Source organism: Triturus cristatus, chromosome 6 (genome assembly GCF_964204655.1).
Source record: "Triturus cristatus chromosome 6, aTriCri1.1, whole genome shotgun sequence".
NCBI classification, from domain to species: Eukaryota; Metazoa; Chordata; class Amphibia; order Caudata; family Salamandridae; genus Triturus; species Triturus cristatus.
This window is the reverse complement of record NC_140589.1, coordinates 118,266,052-118,273,853: the sequence shown is the minus strand read 5'-3', so window position 1 is coordinate 118,273,853 and position 7,802 is coordinate 118,266,052. Positions and strand designations below refer to the sequence as shown.

Below are 7,802 nucleotides of genomic sequence, written 5' to 3'. Positions count from 1 at the left end.
ATCAAGTGACGTCCGCGTCGGTTGCGTTGGTTATAATGTTGCGGCTACCTATATGGGCGCCACCCAGGCGCACGGACATCATTTCTTTTAGTTTTTTCCATGCCAGAAGCGCAGCGCCACGAAATAGCTGACAAATATGTGTGCAAAACTAGAGTCCTGAAAGGGAGAATAACCCTAGCCCCAACAAAATCCGTCCACAAAGCAGGGAGGCATGGGTGGGGCTGCAAGGAATCTGCAGCTAGATAGTCTCTACCAGATAATGCGTTCCGAAGGTAAGTAACTTGTTCATCTGATAGACTTCTAGCTGCAGATTCCTTACCTTCGAATTAGATACCCAAGCCATACCATCCCGACTGTTGGTTGCGGACCAATACCTTACACGAGGATGTCCTGCAGGACCCAACAGGCAAAATGCCCATCCCTGCGGACCTGACTGTCCAGGCTGTAGTGCTTGGTAAACATATGCAAAGATGCCCATGTTGCTGCCTGACAGATGTCCAGGACTGGGACACCCCGAGCCAATGCCGTAGTCGCAGCCTTTCCCCTGATGGAATGGGCCCTTAATCCCTCAGGGGGCTGCATCTTACCCAGGGCATAGCAGATCTTAATGCAGAGAAAGACCGAGTGAGAGATGGTCCTTTACTGCACTGTTCTCCCCTTCTTAGCTCCCACGTACCCCACAAAGAGTTGGTCGTCCACCCAGAACTCTTTTGTGCAGTCAAGGTAGAACGACAACGCTCTACCTTGGCTGCACAAAGTTCTGGATCCAGGTGGTGGAGACGCTTCTCTTCCTTAGAAGGATGCAGGGAAGCAAAGAAGGTGGGCAGCATTATAGACTGACCCAGATGGAATGGGGTCACCACCTTAGGCAAGAATGAAGCACAGGTGCGAAGCACCACTTCGTCTGGAAAAGACATCATGTAGGGAGTTGTACAAGATAGCGCCTTCAACTCACTCACTCACCCAATGTTATTGCCACTAGAAAGGCTGTCTTGATGGTAAGAATCTGGAGGGGACAGTTGTGTAAAGGCTTGAAAGGAGCACACAAGATAAGGAAGGACCAAATTAAGATCCCACTGCGGCATAACAAAGGGCGTGGGCAGAAACAAGTGGGCCAGCCCCTTCAAAAACCTATTTAAAACTGAAAGACCTAAAGAGAGAGGGTTGGTCTGCCATCCGCAAAAAAGCGGATAGATAACCCTTGAGAGTTCCCATAGCAAAGCCCTGTTGGGCAAGGGTTAGAATAAATAGAAGAACAGTGGAAAGAGAAAGAAAAAGAGGATCAGTAGACCTTTCTGTATAGTATAATAAAAATGTATGCGAACTGCAGGCGTATACCGTCTTAGTGGAGGGCTGCATGGCCACCAAGATAACGTTGCATAATTCAGGAGGAAGGTCAAACATCAACTGCTGCCGCTTAATTTCCACACATTGAGGGGCAGAGTTGACCGGTTTGGATGGAGGACCTTCCCCTGCTGCGGATACAGAAGATCCTCCCGAAGGGGCAACCTGATCAGAGGATTGATGATCATTTACAAAAGCTCTGGATACCAGACTCTCCTTGCCCAGTCCAGGGCCACAAGAATGACTTGGGCCTGGTTGTTCCTGATCTTCTTCAGGATCCTGGGCAGGAGTGGTAAAGGCGGAAAGGTGTACAGCAGGCCTGAGCTCCACTTGCGACGAAAGGCATCGCCAAGTGATAGCCTGCCTTGGAAACTCCAGCACGCAGTATTGCTGACACTGCCCGTTCTCTTCAGAGGCGAACAAATCTAACCAATGTTCTCCTCACTGCTGAAAGAGACCTTGCGCCACGTCTGACTGGAAGAGCCATTCTTAATCTGCTAGGCATTGACGGCTGAGTTTGTCCACCTTGGCGTTCAGAGAACCTGCCAGGTGTTTAACCACCAGGGTTATGCCCAGTCTTCCAGCCATGTCCAGAGATGCAGGGCCTCTCGACAAAGGGCCCACGACCCAACCCCACCCTGATTGTTGCAGTAGCACATGGTGGCAGTGTTGTCGTGAACACCTGCACTAACTTCCCCTTGATAGAGGGAAGAAATGCCTTCAATGCCAATCGAATCGCTCGAAGCTCCAACATATTGATATGGAGCCCCGACTCCACTGGAGAGCAGTATCCCCTGATTTCCACGTCTTCCCATATGGCCACCCCTTCTCAGAAGTGACGCATCTGTCACGACTGTTAGCTCTGGTTGGGGAAGAAAGAGGGGTCTGCCACTGACCCTGTCGCGGTTCATCAACCACCACTGCAGATCTCCCGCAGTTCCTTCCGAGATCTGGACCACGTTAGTGAGATTTCCTCGATGCTGTGCCCACTGGAACTTCAGGTCCCACTGCAGAGCCCGCATACAACACCTGGCATGCTTTACCAACAGGATGCTGGAGACCATGAGGCCCAACAGTCTCGGAGTTATCCTCACCGAAATCCAGGATAGAGGCTGAAACATTGGAATCATAACCTGAATATCCTAGACTCACTGCTCGGGAGGCTAGGCCAGAACAGCCCGATGAAAGGGGGTTTCTGAGAAGGACTCAGGTGTGACTTCGGCACGTTTATAGAGAAGCCCAGTGAATGTAGGGGGTCCGCCGTAGTCTGAAGGTGGGAGACAACAGCCTGAGGCGAGGACGCCTTCAACCAGTCTTCGAGGTAGGGGGAAGACTGACATCCCTAACCTGTGCAGATGAGCTGAGACCACCGCCATCACCTTGGTGAACACCCGAGGGGCACTGGTAAGGACGAAGGAGGGCACGGTGCACTGAAAGTGCTCCCGGTCTACCTTGAACGCAGGTAACGCCTGTTGCCTGGCAGGATGGGGATGTGAGAAAACACATACTACAGGTCCAACGCTACCATCCAGTGTTCTTGGTTGAGGGCAGACAAGACGGCAGCTAGAGTGAGCATCTTGAATTTCTCATTCTTGAGGAAGAGATTGACAGTCCGAAGATCTAAAATGGGCCACAACCCTTTGTTCTTCTTTGGAATCAGAAAGTAGTGGCAATAACAACCACTGCCAACTTCTGAATCCAGTACCTTCTCTATAGCTCCTTTTGCAAAAAGAGCTGTAACTTCCTCTTGGAGCAATTTTAACTGATCCTCTGCCAGCCATTTTTGATTTGGGTGAATGGGAGGATGAAAAGAAAGAACTTCTGGCTTTCAATCCTTGGTCGTAATGAACCGCATCCACATCCTCGCACAACTTGGGAAGTCTGCGCAGGACGGTGGCTGGGATAGGGCTGACGTGGCTGGACACCCCTAACATTGCCATGAAAGGGGTAAAAGCTAGAGTGGCCACAAGGTGTAGAAGAGAGGCCCAAGGATCTGGCCGTAGCTCGAGAGTCCTTGAACCTCACTAGGGCCGAGTCTGCCTTCTCCCTAAAAAGACGGGATCCATCAAAGAGCATGTTCATCAAATTTTCCTGGCCATCGCCCGAGAAGCCAGTTGTCCTAAGCCAGGCGTGGTGCCACAGGGCCACTGTTGAAGAAATCGATCCCCCCAGTGAATCAGTCATGTCAAGGCCACACTTTATTTGGTGAATTTTGCTGCATGTCTCCCATCCTTACCGCCTGAAAGAGCCCAGCCCGGGCCTCCTCCTGGACTTGTCAGCACTTGCCAACCGTCTCTCAAGGGAGTGGGAGAAACGCCCCAATAAGCATGCGGAATTCACCTACCATAATACAAGGCGAAAACATCTTCCCAAGTGAATCCAGCCTCTTGGATTCCCTATCTGGAGGAGCGGAGGGGAACACGCCCTGGGATGTAGAAGCCGGCACCACCAAGCTTTCAGGGGAGGGGTGTTGGCTCAGGAACTTTGGATCGGCCAGAGCTGGGCGATGGCGGAGTGCAATTGTCCTAGTCACAGGATCCCCTGTGCTAGGCTTGGACTACGTGCCTAGAAGGACATCAGTAAGTGCCTCATTTAAGGTCAATAGGGGTTCAGAGGTAGAAGCCCCCGGTTGAAATACTTCAGTCAGGAGATTAGTCCTGATCTGCACGGAGGGCAACTCTAGTCAGAGGACCTCAGCTGCCCTCTTAACCACCATGGCATAAGATGACCCCTGTTTTGTAGCCACAGAGAGCATGCCAGTATCTGGAGAAGAGTCCAGTCCACTGGCCTCCCCAAGTTCCCCATACCAGTCCATCTGCTCTGCAGACACATCCTGCTGTTCTAAAGGGTCCATAGACCCCTCCCATTTCTCTCCCGAGCCAAAAACCTATTCGTTCCAGCTCCGTGTCATCGGGGATAAGGATGGGCCTGGCACCGCCGGTGGGCACCGAAGGCATTGACTTCGAGTCCGATGCCGGGTGGAGGTCGCGATGGCTTGACGGCATTGTCCCAAATCCAGGATTGGATCCTTGAGGCTCCACCGGCACCAGAGCAGATGGGGTTGAATCCAATGGGGCCCCTTCTGACCCCGCGGGGCCTGAGGGCTCACCAGAGTGCTTGGCCCGCTCAAAAACTGGGCTCATGGCCTCATAAAATTCTTTTATTTGAGTGGGGGTCGTTCCGGCTCCCAGATAGGGGGGAGGTGCGAAGTCGACCCTGACTCAGGCTCCGCAGAACCGTGCCTAGGGCATCTGTGCTCCTTACCTAACCGAGTCGAAGATGAAGTCTGCTTGGACTTCTTCTTGTGCCTCTTCCCTGGGTGCCCCGAAGACCTCGAGTGGGATTAAGAGGACTTGGGACTCCTGGAGGCGTCCTGTGAACTCTGCAATTGGGACCGGGACCTCTGCGGAGTCTCGCTTAATGGTGTCGACTGTCGGGCCACCAGGAGCTTCATAGCCCGCTCCTGCAAGGCCTTCAGAGCCATAGCCCGACAGTCCGAGGATGACTTCGAATCATGGTCCTGCTCGAGACACCAGAGACAAACGAGGTGGGGGGTCGGTAACCAACATCCTGCTGTGACAGGCACCGCAGTTTAAACCCTGTCTTCCTCAAACATTCCTGCCCACGAAGTTGGAAAAAATTCCAAAGTCGACAAAAAGTTGAAAACAATGCCTGTCAAAAAGAGACAGAGGGGTAGCTCTTCCCGGGTCGGCACTTAACTGGCACGGAAAGAAAAGAACGGACGTCCGCACGCCTAGGTGGCACCTATATAAGTGACCGCAACATCATAACCGATGCTGCTGACAACATCACGCGTAGCAGAATGGAGCCACTTGACTGCACGCACAAGGTGTACTTCTCGAGCAAAAGTTTCCGGATCCAGCCTGTCGCCTAGGAAATTCAAAGGTAAGGCATCTGCAGCTAGAAGTCTCCATCAGATGTTCTAGTTAAAGTTCATGCAGCAATTGCATATCTCGTTTTGTGGGGATTGGGAAGGGGTGGGAGGGGGGCTGGGGGATATAGCCATGCCTGGAGTCACTCTGGAAGTGAATGTTTGCAAATATATATATAGGAAACTTATTCCAACAAAGTAAAGTAATTTAAAAACAGTTGTCGACACATATATGTAACTGTGCACTGTGCTGTTGTAATGACCAAATATGACCCTGAGAACAACTCAGTTATTTGTCTATTTTTATTTTCCTGTTTATCAATATAATTTGGTACAGTACAAAAATGTAAATCTTTCAGTATTTTTTGTACTATATACAAATTGTTCCCATTATGAATACTAAATCATTGTATATACAAAATAATCAATAGCATTTCGTTTGATTTCGGCCATAAAGATTCCTTAGACTTGGCTCTGTTCAATTTAATTAATCTGCTATATTCCAAATATCAACAAAAAGGTGTTTCTGTTAAAACATGGCTCAATTTAGTTCTACGCGCGTTTCGGCGTTCAGCCTTCCTCAGGCACCCATGATTCTTAAATTCCTAAAACATAACAAGAGAAAACAAACTGTGATTCTTTATATACAACAATTAACTCAAGTGCATAATAAGTAGAAAAGGGCGATACTATTTGTCATACAATATTTACAACAGCTACCAGTTCTGTCATGAAATTCATGATGTCTCAGTCCAACAGGAAAAATTATATATAAAAGACATATTAGATGTGAATAGTGAAAGATTGGACAAAATGGAAAGGGTGTGTCAAAATGCCCATGACAATGTAGGCCCTTGTGCTATGGTGGCCAGCAAAAAGAAGGAAGGGTCCAAAATCACACGTCTTAATTGATAGTGTGGCCCAAATACTCGTTACATCTATTTTTAGGTATGCATACCTTTTGGCAATGGATCTGTTGCCAGCAATCAAGGACTGTATAGAGAAGCGCGAGGCGTGCTCCGTCACTTATATCGTGGCCTAAGCTGGCCAAAATGCACCAGTGAATCTGTCGACAAAACAGAGAGGAACTAATCAGATGAGTATTGCCTATCCCAGGTGGAACCATAGGGACTGTATGTGTGGCTAATATTAACCCCTTGTACTTCTGAAGAACAGATGTACAATAATGTACCAAGAACCAAGAACGAAGTTTCAAGAACAGGCCTTAATTACCCAACGTTCTTGAGGTGACGACATGTACTACATCCGATGGTCGTTTAGGCAGGATCCCCAGCTTGTCCTGAAAGCGTCTCGTATATTCGAAGGTATTGAGGATGTGTAAGGAGTCACAAGGATTCTAACAAGTGCTTCAATCACATAAGCACGTGTGTTATTAGAGGGCAAAACACTTCTAAAGGGAATCGGAAGAGAAAAAAGGAGAAAATGGAGACTAATGTAACGGGAGTGTAACACCAATGCCCGAAACTGATGTGGAAACCTATTTGTAAGTGTAATTACAATAAATGCCTATATACTTACTAATGATTATTGACGGGTCCCCACAATACGACAACCAACTGTTCGTGTAGGTTAGGGGGTTGGAATTGCCACTTCACAAGTGCAACTCAGCTGCGCAGTCCGCAAGGAAAAGCATGCGATTAGAGTCACTTGCCTCTCGCATGCTATTATGGTGATGCACCCATCTCGATATATATACGAACAGTCGAGTAACTACCCTGGTGTGTTTAAATGGGTGAGTAGATTAGTAATCAACACCCTCCAATGACCTAGTGTGCTGATTGAAAGGACGGACTAAGCTCGATATCCAGTGCATTGAAGGGGAAAATGAAAACGAATGTAACGGGAGCATAGAAACAATGCCCGAAGCTGAGGTGGAACCTATTTGTAAATATAATTACAATAAATGCCTATATACTTACTAATGATAATTGACAGGTCCCCACATCACGACAACCAGCTTCTCGTGTAGGTCGAGGGGTTAGAATTACCACTTCTTAAGCGCAGCTCAGCGATCTACAGGGAAAAGCGTGCGATTAGAGTCACTTGCCTCACGCATGCTATTCAGGTGATGCACCCGTCTCCGTATGTATGCGAGCAGTCAAGTAACTACCCTGGTGTATTTAAATGGGTGAGTAGATTAGTAATCTAAACCCTCCAGTGGCCTGGTATGCTGATTGAAAAAACGGACTAAGCTCGGTATCCAGTGCATTCTCGTTCTAGATGCACTTACCCGGTTCTGCGAACTCGTCGATCCGAGAGGAGGCCACTGCTTCCGTTTCCGTGATAGCAGTAGAGACGAGGTGAAATCACCCGGGTGTGTTTAAATCCACTCAGCTCGTCTGTGATTGGTTATACAACACATGTAGCGTCCAATGGCAGTTGCCTAAGAAAAATAGCCAGAACAGGTAGTTCCCACGTGAACGAACGGGCGCCCATGCAGGCTGATATTGAAGCCCTAAGGTTCTATGAGAGATTGAAGAATGAAACCCGAATGGTTCGCAAGTGATTGTCCCAAGGTGAAAAAAAGGTTAAATACGCATCCAAG

At 48.8% G+C, this 7,802-nt stretch overlaps 1 long non-coding RNA gene across 1 annotated transcript; it reads right to left on the bottom strand.

The window, feature by feature from the left end:
- Window positions 1–5,541: 5,541 nt before the first annotated feature.
- On the bottom strand, window positions 5,542–7,563 carry LOC146816484 (uncharacterized). The gene is made up of 4 exons (XR_014962450.1): window positions 7,488–7,563; window positions 7,177–7,270; window positions 6,195–6,302; window positions 5,542–5,841 (listed from the first exon to the last, which is right to left on the bottom strand). It is a non-coding gene; the product is annotated as an uncharacterized LOC146816484 (long non-coding RNA).
- Between the last annotated feature and the right edge of the window lie 239 nt (window positions 7,564–7,802).